General features: G+C 40.5%; 1 pseudogene; it reads right to left on the minus strand.

The window, feature by feature from the left end:
• Positions 1-14,606, minus strand: part of LOC122688394 — a 35,187-nt pseudogene extending 20,581 nt beyond the window's left edge.
• Between the last annotated feature and the right edge of the window lie 4,713 nt (positions 14,607-19,319).

The following is a 19,319-nucleotide window of genomic DNA, read 5'->3' on the forward strand; positions in this document are numbered from 1 at the left end:
GGAAACCTCCATGAAGTAGGACAAGAAGACAAAATGGAAAACAGAAGGGGAAAAAAATCTGTGCAGAAATATTGCTCTAAAATTTTCAACATCTAACAGGAATCCAAAAGAAAAAAATAGAAAATACCAAAGCAGCACACAAAAAAATTCACTAGAAGAAAAGATGTTCTGCATGTTTAAATGCCCCAATAGCGTGACAAGGTCTATACCAAACCATGTTATGAAATTTCAAAACCCCACAAAGACAGAGGGTACTACAAAGTTCCACAGGAGGAAGGAATGGAGAAAAGACTAACTTGGTAATATACAATGTATCAAATTCAATAGATTTAAGAGCAACACTGTAAATGAGAAGACAAGAGGGAAATGTCTCTAAAACTGCAAAAATTAGTTTCGACCTAGAATTCTACACTTTATCAAACAGAAGGAGTTTCACAGAGGCTAGGTCTTTGTAAAATTTTTGCTCATGTGCCTTTTTCCAGGAAAATGTGCTGCAGTAAAACAGGACAGAGGGAAACAGAATCTAGGACATAGGCGATCCAACACGAGAGAGCAGTGATGTGAGATCCCAGGTGACTTCACAGAGATATCCCAGGAAAACAGGCACAGAGCTAGTCCAGGAATCATTAGTATGTAGGGGGTAGGAAGACAAAAGGTTGGCGAAGAGTGTCTCCAAGAAGAAATGGAACAGATGTGGTTTTGTGGATGGTAAATATTTTTGATAGGCATGTGACAAATGTTACAACATTTGGGGGAAAAAATAGCTGTTAGAGTGAATATAGTCAGGAAATTAATTCCACAGAACAAAAATGAAGAATGTGAAAACAGGGAGACTGGCCAGGGAGCTACTCAACTATGTTGGGCTGTGTGAGATCATGTTTGCTAGAAAAAACAGAACTGGATTATCCTGAGAAGTGTAGAAGTGCTCAGATTTCATTAATATTGAAGAAAAAGAATGAAAGGTGTATAAGGAGGTGGCACAGAGAACTATATGGCTCAGCAATGAACAATACTTGCTTAGTCATAATAAAGTAAACAGTGATTCCGATTTAACAAAAACTGATGCATGTAAAGGGACCAGAAGGAGGGAAATAAAATCACGGTGGACGAGGAGGTTAAGCTTTCACCTATTGTGCCAAGAAGTCAATGGACGGTGCTAAAAATTAAATTACCTATTACACTTTTATTACTTTGGTTAAAAACTAAGATAAAAAATTTAAGGCAAAAGAATTTAAGGTAGATCTTTATGCTATAACCATATTATTGAAATTTAACTTAAATGTCAGGACCCTTAAAAAAAAAAGGGTACTACTAAGTCAAAAACCTTTCTGAATATACTTGATAATTAGGAACTAGAGATTCAGAAATTTTATAAATAAGAGGTTAATGCTAACAGTATTGGATCCATCATACTTTTTAGGAATCATGGCAGACATACTTTTAATTAATCAAACTATTGATTTCTTAACTTTTCAACTATTTACTTACATGGTTTAAATGGTTGCTCTTCCTCTTTTCTCACACTAAGAATAAAAAAAAACTAACTGATGAATTCTGATAAAACTACCATAGAAAAATAAGTCACTAATTATCTGATGGATTACCAATATACACAATGAGTTAAAATTTCATTCTGTTTTTTAAAATAATTTCCAACAAAATATATAATTTAAACCACCCAGCAAAATGAATCCTATAAATAATATCTAAAAACTTAGTTTTACTATTTGACTAATACTAACAGATACTCTGTATTAGGTACAAATCAAAGACTCTCCATTTACAAAAGAAAAGGACAAAGCAAATTAGGCCAGGTGAGATATTTAGCTGATAAAAAAATTTACCAGCTGCACAGTATGTAGTATTTTCTAGTTCTACATGTACTTTAGTCACCAGGATTAACAGATGACAACTCCAAGTTCCAGTTTCTGGTCAAGCACCCGTGTCTCTGGAAGCATCCCGAACCACTTATTGGTCACCTACTCAAACACCCAACTTAAAAAATACAGGTTCTTTACACACTGGAAAGTAATCTATAAATTTTAACATACGTGCTGACCTCACTGAACATACATCGACAGCACATAGAACTGTTTTGCTCCAACAAAGGCCGGAAGAATATAAGCTCAAAGAGGGTCTTAGGCCATACACTTTCCCACGGCATCACAAGCACGAATTCCTTTAGACTGAGGAGAGACAGGGGCATGGGAGAGTGTTTCTTTTACTCTCTCCACCGTCTCTCTACAGTGTGAGCAGCTCAGGAGTCTGGAAAAGACTGAGAAATACAGTAATCCTAACGAAAAATAATTGCCTCAAGGCAAAGTACACACACTTTAAGAAAATGCAAACTAGAAACCCCAGGAGCTCCCAGGTTGGAGAACATGTGGTACACTCTGGGCCCTGCCCCCATGCCTGGCCCTCTTCCATCTGGCTGTTCCTGAGACAGACCCTTTGATAAAAACCAGTAATCTAATGAAAATAAAAGAGGAAAAGAACCCTCTATTTTTTACTGTGCTGCATTACCTCAAATATTATAGAACGTTCACTTCTGGTATTCCTGCTCTCATAAACAACCGAAAAACCTGATCATATATGGCTTTTTAGCAAATAAACTAGGATTTAACATATATTAAGGAAGACAAGCAGGCAAGACAAGCAGGAGTGCAAAAACTTCTGATTCTCATCTTAAAACAAGCAGGACACTGGAAATTCACACAAGGTTTCCCATACTGAGGATAACCTTCTGGAAAATCCCATATGGCAGGCACATTGGTCTGATTACCCTGACCCAGCACTACATCAGGATGAAAGAACTTTGAAGAGCTAAAAGTTCTTATAAGAACTTTTAAAAGAACTTAAAAATTCACATGAATCTGGATGTGAGAGAGGTTCACCCGGTTGAGCACTGTGCAAAATGGTGCCGAAATCACAAGCCTCGACTCCCATACATAACAACTGATTATGAAAACCTAACTGTGACCTAAACCGTGTCATTCATCTTTAACTCATGTGCTCTTGGAGCGAAAGGAAAAGGACAAAGTAGCATGGAAAAACAGACCACAACTAAATCATGTGGCAAGCTGACTGCTGATAAAGAAATAGCAAAGTGTATAAACAGATGGTCTGGGTGTTTTTCCTCATTAAAACAGTGACACCTAAATGAAAAATGTATCATCACATATTAAAATAAAACATCACATATTAAAATATTATCACATATGAAAAAAAAATATTTAAACCATTCTAAGTGCTTTTCTGTATCTTCCTATAATACACAAAACAAAAAGAGTTTTCAATCTTTTTCTCAGGGGGGGAAAACACTGTCTTACCGTCCATTTGAGATTTGCTCAGGAAAATTGTGCTTGCCCTTGGGTGGTCAAAAGGGTTTGATTCCAAAGCTAAGTCTGCACAGGAAAAAGAAAAAGGTGTGACAATTTAGTTGAGTAGAAAAAGACATGACTTTTAAAACAGCTACACGCTGATTTTAATCAAGTTTAATAGTCTTAAGAAGAGCGTTTAGTAATGACAAGAAGGAAACTGTAGTAAAGGCAACAATACAAAAATTCTATTGGGAAACAGAAAAATTGTAGAAATTCTCCATATATGTGGAATAAAACCAGGGCTATGTCTTAGGCTTTTTTTTTTTTTTAACTTGCACCTAATCTATGCCACTTTTAGGCAAATCATGTATGTGATTCCCCTCCTACATATTGATTAAAAATTCAGTCACCTCTCTTTAAGCTGATATTACTAGCACATTTCAAGAAGTCTCAAGAAGCAAGTTATGCTGTAGTCACTATCAGATACCAGATCAATCAAATATGCTATAACCAAATGAGCTGCTTTTGGCAAACGTTCTTCAGACAATCTAATGGCTAATTCCAACTACACTCAACAAACCAACTCATTTAGTTGGCTGCCGTTTATCTAGGGGCTATTCATCATGGCAGATTTAAGAGGATTACATAAGAGTTCAATGTTCTGATCCATAGGAACACTTCCAGGATAGTGAGTTTTAACTTTGCCCTCTATTTCCAAAGCTAAACTCTCACTTCTTCCTTTCATGCTGCATGATTAATAGAGGGCTTCAGTAACAGTATTTCCTGGAGCACATCAAAGGGCTGCTTGAAAAAAATTTTGCCCATACCTACATAAAAAAGGTGGGTCTGCTGGCAGTTCACCTTGCACCAAGGTGGGACAGTCTTCTATTTAGGCAGAAATATCAAGCAAGCACAAGCTGCCATGCTGGACAGTAAGGTTGTTGTTTAAAACAAACGTAAAAGCCCTATGGGCAGTTACTTAGTGAAGTCCACCTCAAACCAATTAAACAATCTTTTAAGAAACTGGACCAAGATTTTTAAAGAGCAACAGTTAAGGCAGCATTTCCCAAACCACATAATAATTGGCCTATTTTTAAAGGGGACTTTGGTGGTCAACGTGATTTACACATTATCGCTGAGAATCAAAAGAATATATACATTGATATATTAAAAACTAACCATGTGTTCCCCATCCCGTATGGCAAAAACTACTACAATATTGTAAAGTAATTACCCTCCAACTAATAAAAATAAATGAAAAAATAAATAAAAACTAACCAGTCCCATAGTGAATTCTGTCTGACCCAACATTTAACAAATGTTATCTACCTAGAAGCCTTTTCTTCCCCAAAGAAAGAATTTTGCATGAACAGTAATTTGGGACTTCCTGGTTTAATGGGAATTTAATTGTTACTGCCAGCACTAGAAATTTACATAGCTAAACCGACTGCTTTGTTCTTCGTGAAAATTCCTTCACTGCATTTGGAGTTTATTAAGCTGTTTTTGGAGAAAATATTCTACTCAACAGTTTTATGTAAAAGACCCATAAAATTATTTTAAAGTTTTTTCCCCCCTACAGATTTGAAAAGTGGGACACTGGGAAAATAAATTATTTCAGTTATACACAAAGTTGACAGGCACAGACTTTCGACCTAAGGCTTCTGAAAGGATTCATGACTACTTACTTGTACCAGAAAGTAAACAGACTACACTGGAATCTAAAAAATAAGCAGAAATGCTTGCAAAGTAGCCATATTTTTCATCAGGGTTTATGGAATGGTAAAATTTAACAAGAGTCAATGGAAGTCCAGGAAAAATAAGTGTCAGGATCAAAGAGAAGCAAGCTTTAACATACACACACACACACACACACCCCCCTGCCAAACACACACACACACACACACCCCTGCCAAACCAGGGTGTGTTACAGGTATGCTATGATATGCTACTACGGATCTATATATAGAAATCAAGAAGGCTGGGATAAAAGAAATGACAACATGCAGGGAAAAAGTAAACTTGCCCAAGTGATCAGAAAAGAGCTGGCACTCCCCCTACCCTACCCTAGAGGTTTCAAGGGTGGGCACATGACCCAGAACTGACTGACAGATCACAGCTTTCCTGGAACTTCCCAAGAAGCAGAAGAAGGCAGAGGGGTGCCCTAGGACCCTTAGCTAGTCTGGGGCTGCTGGACACTCCTCTTGCCATTATGAGGGGAAAGGCTTTTCAGGAGAGATCAATAGAGGACAGCAGAACTGAGATAGGCTGTGAGGTCATTGAACTCCTGGGTCAAGTACTGCTTAATTTACTCATTCAACTCCAGTTATATAAAAGTCAATATATATATTTTTTAATTTAAGCTATTCTGAGACATTTTCTCAAACTTGCAACTGAAAGAGACCTGGTTAACCAGCAGTACTGCTGATCACCATGAAGGAGGGGAAAGGTAAAAGTCACTTGCTCACTCCTTTAACAAATGTCATGAACAAAAATTTGCATGAGCCAAAATGACCCTATTTAAAAATTAACCCACAGACTTACAACCCTTACTTTTAGTTCTTTTCCTTATACATTAGAAAAAGCTCTAATTAGTGTATAATTTATGTCTTCTTGTTACTAACAACCCTTCTACATCTCACTGTTGCATATTTACTGTTTAATGAATACACAACAGTCCATCAAGCGTTATTCCTGTGCTGGACTTAGCCAATCCCCTATTGCTGGGGTTTAGGTACTTACAACGTTCTATTCTTTGATGAGGAAACTTTTCATCTATAGTTATACAGCTTTTTAAATAAATAATGGTTTTATCTCCTTAGCAAAGATCTTCAAAAGTGGGATGTCTAAGCCAAAAGGTTAGATCATTTTCATGGCTCAAGGTACAGTGCTAAACTGCTTCCTGAAGAAGGTGGGGCCACATTAATGTATAATACTACCAATCATGACAGTTTTAGTTCCGACCCCTGCTCTGTACAGTTGAGAGGCGGGGGGGAAGTTCTACTAATATAAATAAGGAACAGCACTGTAGATCTAATCTGTATTTCTTTCGATTACACAGTTTTTACTACTTTCCCATAATTATCAGCATCATTTCCACTTTGGTGAGCTGCCTATCATTCATACATACTAAACATACCAGGGCCTTACTGCTGTCAATTTGCATGAGGTTTTCAGAAAATATTAATCTTCTGTTTACAGCCTATATAACAATTTTCTATACAACGTGCACTTTTTGCCAGTGAAAACTACATCACTATTTTATAATAGACTTGACAGGTAAGCCATTAGACAGTAAACTCATACATACACACAATATTTCTGCACACTCCATTAACTGTTTTGCCAAGAGTCAAAGGAGACGATGAAAAAAACCTACCGTACTCTTCACTGTCACAAAGGTAAGACTGTCAACTCTGAAGCAAAGCATTACCACCCACACTTCCCCTCATCCCCTCTCCCACAAGCACACACAGTAATGTTAGAGGTATTTTGAGAAATTACTGTGCATTTTATATGTGAATTCTTCCTAAAATTACTTCTCTAGCAATCTTTAAGAATGTTTTAACCCAGGAGAAATATTCTTGAGCTTATGATTAGGGGTTATCATTAAAGTTATATTTTAAGACCCATCACTTTTATATTACCAATTTAAATTGCAACTTATTTGACAGCATGATAGACTTATGTGGAAAAAGGATGGCTAAAAAAATTTAAGTTCGGGTCTTAATATAAACACTCCCAGGAGGAAACCTGTAAAATACCAGGTCACTGAACATTACTTTTCCTCCAACCTAACATTCTATCAATCGTGAGATCCATCTCAATTGCAGATGTTAAAAATATGAAAATAAAGGCCACTTAGGACAAACAAGATGCATTACTGAAGCCTAAAAGTGTTAAAATTATGCTGTCAAACTGTCAATAAATGATTTTTCCCTGTCAAAATATCAGAGAGAGGGTAGTGACCAAGAAATCATCTGACAGGAGGAGACTAATGCCAACATACTGACTTCAGTTCAGTTCAGTTCAGTCGAGTCCGACTCTTTGCGACCCCATGAATCGCAGCATGCCAGGCCTCCCTGTCCATCACCAACTCCCGGAGTCCACCCAAACCCATGTCCATTGTGCCGGTGATTCCATCCAACCATCTCATCCGCTGTCGTCCCCTTCTCTGCCTGCCCTCAATCTTTCCCAGCATCAGGGTCTTTTCAAATGAGTCAGCTCTCTGCATCAGGTGGCCAGAGTATTGGAGTTTCACCTTCAACATCAGTCCTTCCAATGAACATCCAGGACTCATCTCCTTTAGGATGGACTGGTTGGATCTCCTTGCAGTTCAAGGGACTCTCAGGAGTCTTCTCCAACACCACAGTTCAAAAGCATCAATTCTTTGGCGCTCAGCTTTCTGTATAGTCCAACTCTCACATCCATACATGACCACTGAAAAACCATGGCCTTGACTAGATGGACCTTTTGTCTCTGCTTTTTAGTATGCTGTCTAGGTTGGTCATAACTTTTCTTCTAAGGAGCAAGCGTCTTTTAATTTCATGGCTGCAATCACCATCCACAGTGATTTTGGAGCCCAGAAAAATAAAGTCAGCCACTGTTTCCACATCTATTTGCCATGAAGTGATGGGACTGTATGCAATGATCTTGGTTTTCTGAATGTTGAGCTTTAAGCCAACTTTTTCACTCTCCTCTTTCACTTTCACCTTCATCAAGAGGCTCTTTAGTTCTTCTTCACTTAATATATTGCAATTAAACAGGACTGTCAGCATTTTCTGGGCCAACTTCTGGGCTCCAGTTTACTTAAAGGTTTACTCCATTTACTGAACTGCCCTATCACCCCTAGTAGTACAGTATATTAGTTTTATGGCTAATATTACATTTCATGTCTTACAGTCATCCGGTGATTTCATCTGAGTCCACACTTCACACCCTAGCCAAGCGGTTCTTGCCAGCAGATGCTGACCTGGGCTGTCTCACCGGAGGGCACACAGCATGCTCCTGCAACCCCCTCAACTGACCTGCTTCCCCAGTTTCTGACCAACCTGGCTTCCAAACTGCTTCTCAACTTGCCTCTAACTTGGTTCTCAGTCCTGCCTTACCTTAATCCTCAATCAAATGCTGTAATGATGATGACCAAGAGATGATATACAGGTAAGTATACCTGGCTTTATGTATTTCTAAAGAGTACTTAGCTCGGGCTTCTTGGACTTTTAAGAACCTTTCTGGGTTGCAAGCTATGGTGATTTCATTTCACATCATACAATGTTACTGTTTTAACTCTTCAAGTTTTATTACTTTAATACCCTAAAAATAAACAATTTTTCTAAAAGGGGCGAGAAAAAAGGTAGTATTTCAAAGCAGAGCACAAAATGACATCAATAAATTTTATCCCTATATGTCATGTATATGGAATTTACAGTCCTGATCTATCAAGGTTTTAAAAATGAGTAAAACCTTGGACAATTCTATACCTCAGAGAAGAATCCCTACACTGCCTAACTCAGAACATGATAAGAATCAAATGAAATTCAAGAGCAATCCATACACTATAGCTTCACTGAGTTACACAAGCCCCTTCACCATGACAAGGCTGCAATCCATGAGGGGATATACTATATAAAGCATAATAAATGACACATCACAGCTTTCACAAATTAACTCAAAAGCCAAAAGTGAACATTTAGCATTTCATAGGAAAATTGATGTCCACTTATCACCCTCAGCCAAATAACATCTTAAATAAATAGTGCTTTGTTGTTGTTCAGTCACTAAGTTGTGTCTGACTTTGCAACTCCCTGGACTGCAGCACGCCAGGCTGCCCAGTCCTACACGATTCTGTTTGTGCAAACTCATGTCATTGAGTCAGGCCACCCACTAAAGGAAAGAGGATAAGAGTACCCAAGGGCAAGCATTTCTCCTAGTGTTCTTCCTTTTTCTTCTTTAATAAGCAAATACATATCATTTCTCCTGCTTCTGTCATGGAGATTAGTGTATATTTTCTCCCCATTTTTCTTCAGGTTAACATCCCCTGGAGATGAAGTCATTAACAGTGGAGAGAGTTCCTTCACAGCTCCCTAATTCTTCAGTGTCTGGATGTGCTAGTTTACCAGTCCCTTACTGGACATCTGAATTATTTCCAGTATTTTGCTACTGAAGATAATGCAACATATGCAGCCTATACCTTCAGAATAAATTCCTTTAGTAGGATCTCTGGATTAAGTGAGACTGTGCAAACTTCCCCTTCAAGGGTTGACCAATTTCCCATTTTTACCAGCAATATATGAATGTAACTTTCCTCAGTATCACCAAAGAATGCAGTGCCAAGTTTCTGAATTTTCTCCCAACACAAGCTACAGTAGTTGTATTTTCATTTCTCTTATGCGTGAGGATATGCTTAAAAGCCATCTGCATTTCTTTTTCTGTGACTTATCCCATTCATATTGTTGTTAGCCTACTTTTAGATTCGCTCAATTTCTTCAAGTCAGCCTATTTTAGGCCGTTATTAATGTTGCTTTTTTGTTCAAACCACTGTTGGCTCTCAGCTGAGTGACTACACCAGCCTCCTAGCTTGTCTCCCTGCTTCATTCTGCCCCTGCCCACGTGAGAGTAGCTCGTCTGATCTCCCTCCCCTCTCCCCACGTCTCCTTCCCCTTCTTTAAGAATTATCACCATTCCCTTGCATATAACCTTTCAATGGTTTCCCATTACAATTAGACTAAAATCCGTATTTTTTCTTGTCAAGGTCTACTAGACACAAGGCCTTAACCCCCTGATATTCCTCCTGGCATTCTTTCACTCAGCTGCAGCCACCCTCTTTCTGTCCTCTGCCTACACCGAGCATATTTCCTTCTGAGGACCTCACACGGCTCCCCCTCACTCCTAGGATGCTCACTGTCACTTAAGGAGACCACCCCCAGTAACACTGCCCCCTCCCCAGTCCATGACCATCATTTTCTTTCTTCTCAGTGTCTCGCTACTTGACATTATTCCTGTGTCAACAGGCCCCAGGTACCTCTAGGAAGTAAAGACCAGAGTTAGGGTTTGGGTTTTGTCAGTATAACCTCTGTTTGTCCTGCCCCTAAATCGTGCCCAATAATCATCCATTTCAGTGTACCCCAAATCATTTATGCTTCTCCCAATTTTCCTTCATCATCTAAGATTTCTTCTAATGCTGTCCTTTGATGTGTCTGTCACCCAAGACCAGCATTAATTTCAGATCTCTTCGAGTGGTAGTTTAGTTACTCAGACTCAAAGACACCGACAGGTTACCAAAACCCACAAAAACCTAAGAGAGGAAATCTACTGTTCAGTGAAAAATCAATGGTAACTTTAATTTGGGGAAAGAACATTTAATGTTAAAATACCTTAACTACAAAATGACTCACCCTATGAATTTAATTAAGTCATAAGACAAAGCCACAAGACCAGAATTCTACAGGGAAGTACGATACATCACTTTTTATGTCTGTGCCCAGATTAAAGCAATATGATGAGATTATAAAAGACAACCATAAAGGGTGGGTAAATGAATGATGCTCCAACCATTAAACAGGTGGTAAAAAGCAGACTGCACAGCTATATGCAGCTGCGTGGAAATACATCCTGGGGCACTCTTCAGGTGTCAGCACGGTTCCAGGAGCTTCCCATCTTCACTTTACAAGAGAAAGTTACAACGTGGCACACAAAGAACAATCTCATACAATAAACACAACATTCTGTTTATTCGTATACAAAAGGTTCAGGAAGAACCAACACCAAAATATTAATGAAAATTCTGGATATTCTGAGTATGAGTGAATGACTTTTTAGTATTTTGCAAATCTTTTACCTCAAATGTTTACTGTTATCAAAAAAGTAAAAAAAAAAAAAGTGTTTATAATAGCTACTGAAAGGAGGAAAAACCTGTTGCTCAGAGGTTTTCCCCCATTACGTTGTCAATTCCTTCCCTACCCACTCCTTGGAGGATGGAAGGAAGGAATCACTTGAGAGAGCAGCTTGCACCAGAGAATGAGCAAAGTTCCTAAGAGGAGAATATAAAGGCTGTTTGAAAAGCTGATGCATAATAATAAAATCAGATAATAGGACCTTAGCGTCTTATTTTCTATTATTGACACTAACATCAGTTACATTAGATACACTGTTAAAGGCAAGATAGCGACAAAATTCTTTTGAGTCTATCTGATATTTATACTAGGTTCGTAGGAGTTAACTGAAACAGCTTGAAGAACTCATGTTCTTCTCAAAGGTTTCTGAAGAAAAACACACAGCATCATTTATGTTTGGTTTTGTCTAAGTAACCAAATAATTCTTCATTGCAGAAAAGCCAAAATGTTTTATATCAATGCAGGTATTTCTCAGTTTCCAGGGAAACTGATATAAAATTGTCTGAAATAAAAACATTAAGAGCAAACTTCCAATGTGCTTGCACTTTACATTCGTGTTCTGACCTCGTATCTATGGAAACTTAATAATAGGCAAATGCTGAAATTGAGGTTTCTCTCATCACTTTATTGAATGCCAAAAAAGAGAGACAAATTTAAGTAAAATTTTAACAATCATGTCAAACATAAAAAGGTAAATTCTGTGCTCATGAACCCTCTTTTTCTAGTTCCCGACTCAGCACTCCCCCTCACTAAATGCTTCGTACCTTACCTGCCCGCTTACCGGTTTCTCCTAATGTCCCTCTGTCCAGGGCATTCTCGGCTTCAATTCGAGTCAGCAGAACAAACTCTTTAAAATATACCAACATGTTTACCTGACTGGTAAATTGAGGCTATTTCACGACTTCTTTTATTCCTATCCATTGTAATAAATGTACAGACACAGAATGGAGAGGTATGTGTTGCTTCTGAGTTGTGAACAATAAACTCAAATGGAAATAACCAAACTGAAGTTGAGTTAGGCCTATCTTATGGATAAATTATAAAATAAAAAGTGCATTCCAAACTTTTTCTAAGCACCCAACAACTGAATTTGGTGTATCTACCACTCTCAAGTCTGTCTCTTCTGTTCAGTAGCTATGTTACACAGTTATTTCAGAGCTCTAAGTCTTGGCTTCTTCATTGGCATCACAGGGAGAATATTCACAGGCCTTATTTATAGATGGAAGGGTCAGGTGAAATACACCCGAAGACACGTTGTAAATCGTAAAAGAATCATACAGAAGTCCAACTTTGGTCTCCCTACACTAGCCTACTACTGTTTTTTAAAATCACTTAGAGGCTTACCTTATAGCAACAAGCTGAGCAGTTTTCACAGGTATGCACAACCTTTGTTTTTAAAGCTACCATTAATTTACATAATTTGTTCTTTCACAGTATCTGACTATTCTGAAAAGGGAGTACTTTCCTCTTACAAAGCCATGTCCATCACATGGGTGAGTTCACAGGCTTACCTATTCTAACTTTGAAAGAAATTAAGTAAACCCAAATAAAATTTAAATAGAAGAGCTATAAGACATTTCCTCTATGAAATAAAGAAATACTCTCTGGCATTTAAATGAAACAAGTGGGCCAGTGGGGCTTTAACATCTTCACGGCACAATGTTTTCTACTTTAAAGAACACAGTCTTTATTAATGAGCCACAGTGTTATCCAGAATCTTTTTTTTTTTAAACCTAGAGCCGTCCAGTTTCAAAATTCTAGAGGAAAAAAAAATCAAACATTTCCTCTCCTCTCTCTCCTCTTCCCCATGACACCCCACCCCCACCCCCAGCCACTTCGTCTTCAGAATTTTACCCGAACATTCTAAAAGTTGAATAGGATTCCACTGGCAGGAGGGGGTTGGAAGGAGAGGTAGCCATGGAGACAGCTTTCCTGCAGGATCTGCCATCTTAACTGCCAAATCTTTGTATTACAAATTAAAGTCTGAATTTCTTTTTTCTCCTTTGAAACTTTTGACCAACAGTCTCAGGAACCACCCCCAATCCTCCCTTAGAAGAGGCAACATGCAAGTGAAGTTGGTTAAAGCTGGGGAGCTGAAGACATTTTTGTGTCAAAGTGGGAATCTTAATCAGAGCTCCGTGGGATCGTCTTTGGGTAAAAACAACAACAACAACAAAACTATTCCCTGCAGCCGTTGCAGTAACGTTTCACACCGTTCAGTTATTTTAAGACCCCCTCTAACCTTTTTCGTTCTTATCATTTTCAGATTATAGTTAGAATAAGGTCGCTTCAATCAGGACAACTCTAGACAGAATATTACTTAACGCCACACTAACTCTGTCGATATCAGTTTTGATTTTAAATAACAAACCCTAAAATCTGTCTTAATTGTCCCGAGTATCAACTATCCTAACGAGTGGAAGTGTATCTAGATGCTTACCTCGTTCCTTCTCTTAGGTACCATCTGAATAGGTAAGGATTGGAAGATGGGATGGATATCGCCGAAGTTGGGAGTATTTAAGTTTTCATTGAGAAAAGAGAGAATACATCAGAAAGTCTTTACAAAGTCCCACGAGATGTTAAATAGAATCACGAACAGGAGCCACAGACTTGAGGGTCTTGGGTCAGGTTGCGAAAAGGGAATGAGGAAGAATTGGGCGTTCGGGTAGAGAAGAGGGAGAAAGACTGGCCGGACGCGACGGAGAAAGAATAAGGGGTGGGGACGCCAGGCAGGGCCAGCCTCCGTCCTTGGTGCCCAGCCCCGAGAGAGCCAACTCCAGGCAGGAAGGAGCCCTAGGCGGCGGCTTCCTCCCGGGGGACCTGGGGGGCGGCGGAGGCCAGAGGTAAGCCCGAGAGCAGACGGGGCCGGCCCCGCGAGGGGCGAGGCGCGCCGGCCGCTTCCTTACCTTCGGGCATCTCCCGGTCGCTGACGTGCTGCAGGTGGTGGCCTTCACCCGCTCGGAAATCCAACTCGGTGGGTTCCACGGCGGCCGGCGCCGGTGCTACGGCCACCGGGTCTCCGGCCGCCGCCTCGTAGACCTCAGACTCGGAGTCTGGCGCAGGCCCCACGCGCCGGTTGGCACTGAGGCACACGCAACAGCTCAACGTGTTCCCCATGGGGCGCCTCCGCTCGGCCCCGGACTCCGCCAAGCTCAGAGACCGCCCCCTCCCCCAACAATGGAGCGGCGGGCACCGGCAGACCCGGGCTATGCCGGGGCTGCGCCGCACAGGTAGACGCGGCCTCGCCTGCCTCTCTCCTGTCCGCCACGCCGCCGGGGCCGGAGCAGGGCTCCGGCCCGGCCGCACCCCCGCTGTCTCGCCGCCGCCGCCTCCCCGGAGTCAACTAGTCTGTGAAGGCGGCGACCAGCCCGGCTTATTTAAAAGGGGTGGGGACCCGACAAGCGCTGAGACGCACAGCCATTGCCGGGAGAGAGCGCGGTTGGAGCTCCTCCTCCTTCCGCCGCCGCCTCCCGACTGAAAGCCGCTCGCCTGGCTGGTCCTTGCCAACCGGAACGCGTCCTTCGGTCACCTGGTTACGACGGACCAATCACACACAGAGTTTCCTCCCAGCGCCCGCCTCAGAGAGCAGGCACGTGACTCACAATGCCCCGCCCCCACCCCGCGACTGCTCCGCCCCTCGAGTGGCGCGCCCCGGACTCCTGTTTCCATTCCTCCTGAGGCACTCAGAGCTTTCCGTGTCCTTCGGGAAGCATTGCGGGAGTTTGTGAATCGAAGTTATAGAGTCAGTGGACTCTATAGAAGGCTTGTTAGTAAAGAGTCAGTTCCGTTAAGCAACTCGGTTTCACCGGGTCTGACAGCTGACTCATTTGATGCATTCCTCAACGAACTTAGTTACACCCGAATTGTTGACAGTTTTTGGTAACTAAATGCTCCTCTCAAATTGACTTCCAAAGAGTGTTAGTTTCCGCCTTCAGTTTAACCATAGCAATCCCCCGGGTCCTCAATAAAGAGCTGTGTCCCTGTCTTGAATGAGTCTCGAGGACACGTCACCCCTCCGCTTCCTCATCGGTAGATTAGGGACCGAACTCCTCCCTCCCAACTCTGAAACGCTGGGATTCAGCAACTCGATTTTCTCGCTGTTTCTCTCTTCCACGGCACGAGTCTCCAGGTTTCCCTACTTTCACCGGTCACATAAAGCATAAAGCACGATTTTCTCATACAAAACTGAAGAGTCGCAAAGTGAAGTACCACGGTTTTGATTTAATGAAGGTGATGGTAAAGATATGTTCCCAAGGTCACATGATTGCTCAGGGGTAGGGCCAGGATTTGGTCTCCGATTGTTTGGATCCGCAAAGGCACCTTATTGTGATTATCAGAAAATAAAGGTAGAAGTCAAATTTGATTGGAAGTGGCATAGGATTTTCTCTAAGGGAGAACAATTTTTTGAAGTGGATTTTAAAATTCTTCCCCTTCTTTCAACATTGGTTAGTCCCTCCTACTTTCTAGGCACTGTGTTCCTGCAATAGCCCTGCCCTCGATGAGCTCCGTCAGGCACATGAGAAAACAAAGGCTTAGAAAGTCCAGTTGTCTGAGGTCACTCACACTGCTGCCAAGTACTTGAACCTGAAATTCAAACCTAGATCTGTCTAACCCCAAAGTAGGTTCTGGGGTAAAGAGCTTGATTTTTTTCCCCCCAGAAACATGAAAGCCTTTGAATGTTGTGACGTTAAGGAGTCACAATCAGGTGGTTTCTAGTGAGGTCACTCTGGACAATAAGGAGGATTGATGGAAGAAACAAGAGCAATGAAGAGACTTTATATTCATCTAAGAGCGGAGTGAGAGTTTAAACTGAAGGCAGTGGCAGAGACTGGTGTGGTGGGAAAGGATTTGAGGTCATTTGGTGACTAGATACGGAGCAAGAGGGGGAAAAGAGAGGCAAAAATAGCTGCTAGGGTTCTGACTGAGGGAACTAGGGAGAGCACAGTGACTTTTTCCTAGACAGTGCAGAAAGAGGAAGAGGTTTGAGGAGGAAGATCATCTGGGGCTCTGTTAATGACAGCATGGAATTAGAGCTCTCCAGTTGAAAGTTAGATGTAAACTTCTGTAGGCCAAGTCCATTTTGTGATATCCCATCTTATGTTTTTGAAAATAACACATACTAAATCAATTTTAAAATGTAGTTGGGGAAATCCCCTAACGCTGTGCTGACAATTAAGACTATAATATTTTTCATGGAGCAAATTGGAATCTATGGTTTTAGTAAATGACATGTCCTATGTAAACTAAAACTGTTAAATGAGAACAATATTAAAATTGTCATTGGAGTCCATACAAAGTAGTTGAAGCCATGGGTGTAGAAGTAATTGCCTCGAGAAGACATGTATAATAAGGAAAGGAAGGGAGGGAGGGAGAGAGGGAACTTCAAAAATAGGGAAATTTAAATGGCATTTAAGTAAACCTGCCAAAGGAAGAAGTGGAAATCAAGGGACCTGTGTATTAATCAGAAATGGCTGATCAGCTAAGTTCCATGAGGGTAGAAATCACATCTGCTCTTTTCTGGAACAGAGCACCTAGCACAATACCTGGCCAGTAGAAGCTCTAATTTGTAATTCCCTAAACAGAGTCCAGTGTTGTCCAGAGGGCAGGAAAGTTACAAATACCACTGACCGTGGTACATGGGTAACTGAGGATGGGTGCAAACTGGAAGGCAAGCAGTGAGTAAAAGAAATAAATAGGAGGTGATAAAGTGGAGACAAGGATTTTCTTCCCAAACATTTGACTGAGAAGAGAGATGTGCCAGTCATTAGAAGGAAATGTGCAGTTAATAATTTTTTAAGATGGAAAAAAAATGTGAGTATATTTATATGTTAAAGGGTATGAGCCGATGGAGAAAAAAGGAGTTTGAGGTTAGAGGAGATGGGAAAATTGACAGAGCAAGGTCCTCAAGAAGGCAGAAGTGGATGTCCTCCAGGGCAGACATAGATTAGCTTTGGATTGAGAGAAAAGCAAGGAAGGAAACAGGACCTGGGTGACAGATGCCTGTTCTGGGTCTGTCAGAATAGAGACATTTCTGATAGAGAAGATGATTAAGAAGAGCTCATCTGATGACCTCTATTTTTCTCTGTTATAATAGGCTTCTGTTTGGAAAACTACTCCAGGAAAGTGAGGATAATGTGTAAAGTAGTTTAAACATTAGAAAAGCTTGATATACCTAATAAAAAGAAAATGATAGCTTCCCTCAAAATCAGAAAAGTTGAAAATAAATTTGAGCAAAAAACCAAGGAGCTAGGGTATAAAACAGGTATGTCACAAAAGTGAATGATGGGAACATTTGTTCCTCCAAATAGTAAAAAGAAATAGCAACAACTTCCAACGGGGAAGAGTTTTTAAAAAATTAAGGAATTACATGTAATTGCCAAAAATGTGAACTTTTACAAACCTTTTCATCACACATAAGACCAAAAGGAGAGGAAAAAAACCCAGAGGGAGTATTCTCCTTTGTTAAAAGGATACCAGGATGGAAAGGTCACCTCAAAAATCAAGGAAGCAAAGATGATTAATATTTAATTGTTTAAAAGATATAAGTAAGGTTTGGATACAAAAACAGGCAATATATTGAAATGTGGGAAACCATGGTAGAATGGGAAAGGATTCAAGGAAGTTCAGTTTCAGTGAACAACTTCTCGTTAAATCCTTAGGACCTAGTGACTACATTCCATGACAATAATAATATTGTCTGAAGTCCTAGGAATGTCAATAGCTACCATTTTGGATGATTCTTATAGACTTGGGACAATGCCTAAGATTAAGTTTCACAACACTGCCTGCATTTAACATCAGGCACATACAAAAATAGATAGGCATGACCTTGAAAATTAAAGAATTTTAAACTTGCTAAGCATAAAAATTATTCAGAAGCACCATTATGAAAGTATTAATAGATTTGAAAATATTTTGTTTTAGAAGAACATTGGAGGGCAGTGAGAAAAAACCTTATCCTGTTATGACTGTGGCAAATCTGGGAGAGAAAAGGGAAGCAGAGCAGTAATGACGTTTGAATTAAGCTAGAGGCTGATTCTGTGATAGAACCTGATATTTGCATATGCCAACTGATGTATGAACATTCCCTGTTTTACATGGATCTGGAGTAAACGCATTCATTAATTCAACTTATTCATGTAATGGCTGTTCAATACCCTGATGACTCAGAAGGTAAAGAATCTGCCTGCAATGTGGGAGACCTAGGCTTGATCCCTGGGGTGGGGCAAAGAACCCATTCCAGTATTCTTGCCTGGAGAATCCTCATGGACAGAAGAGCCTGGCAAGCTATAGTCCATGGAGTGGCAGAGTCAGGCATGACTGAGCAATTAAGCACAGCATCCGAACTCTTGGGCTTCCCAGGTGGCGCTAGAGGTGAAAACCTGCCTGCCAATGCAGAAGATGCAGGTTCAATCCCTGGGTCAGGAAGATCCCCTGGAGGAGGGCATGACAACCCGCTCCAGTATTCTTGCCTGGAGAATCCCATGGACAGAGGAGCCTGGCAGGCTACAGTCCATATGGTCCCACAGAGTGGGATACAACTGAAGAGATAGCATGCACGCTCCCGAGCTCTTACTATAAGCCACACTTTTTAGGTTCAGGTTTAGGTTGCTTTGACCAAGAAAAACAAGGTCCCTGTTCTCATGAAATTTATCTTCTGATAAGGGAGTCCACAAACCAGTCTTATCCATCACCCCTCAAGCTCATGGCCCAGGATGTCTATTTATCTCCAGCTATTGTGTCTTCATTCTAGACGGTAGGGTGGAGGAGTAGAAGGGAGATTTTTTCAGAAATCCACATAGCACAGTGCTTACATATCATTGGCTTAAAGCTTAGTCCCATGGGCATACATAGCTGCAAGGGAGGCTCAGAAAATGTAATTATATAGCTGAGTAACTAATGCAGAAGGGAGAACTAGACATTGAAACTAGATAGTGAAAGCACGCTTTGTAAGGAACAATCTGTAAGGAAAGATTAGAGAAATTTCAACTTAAAGCAAGAATGATCATGATAAAATTTCATAGCCTTTTGCAAGCATATTTGAAAAAGTTATACAAGGAGTTCTATAATGATCTTTTCTTAAGTTAAAAGGACAAAAAAATGGAGAAAG

The sequence above is a fragment of the Cervus elaphus genome, chromosome 33, assembly GCF_910594005.1.
Source record: "Cervus elaphus chromosome 33, mCerEla1.1, whole genome shotgun sequence".
NCBI classification, from domain to species: domain Eukaryota; kingdom Metazoa; phylum Chordata; class Mammalia; order Artiodactyla; family Cervidae; genus Cervus; species Cervus elaphus.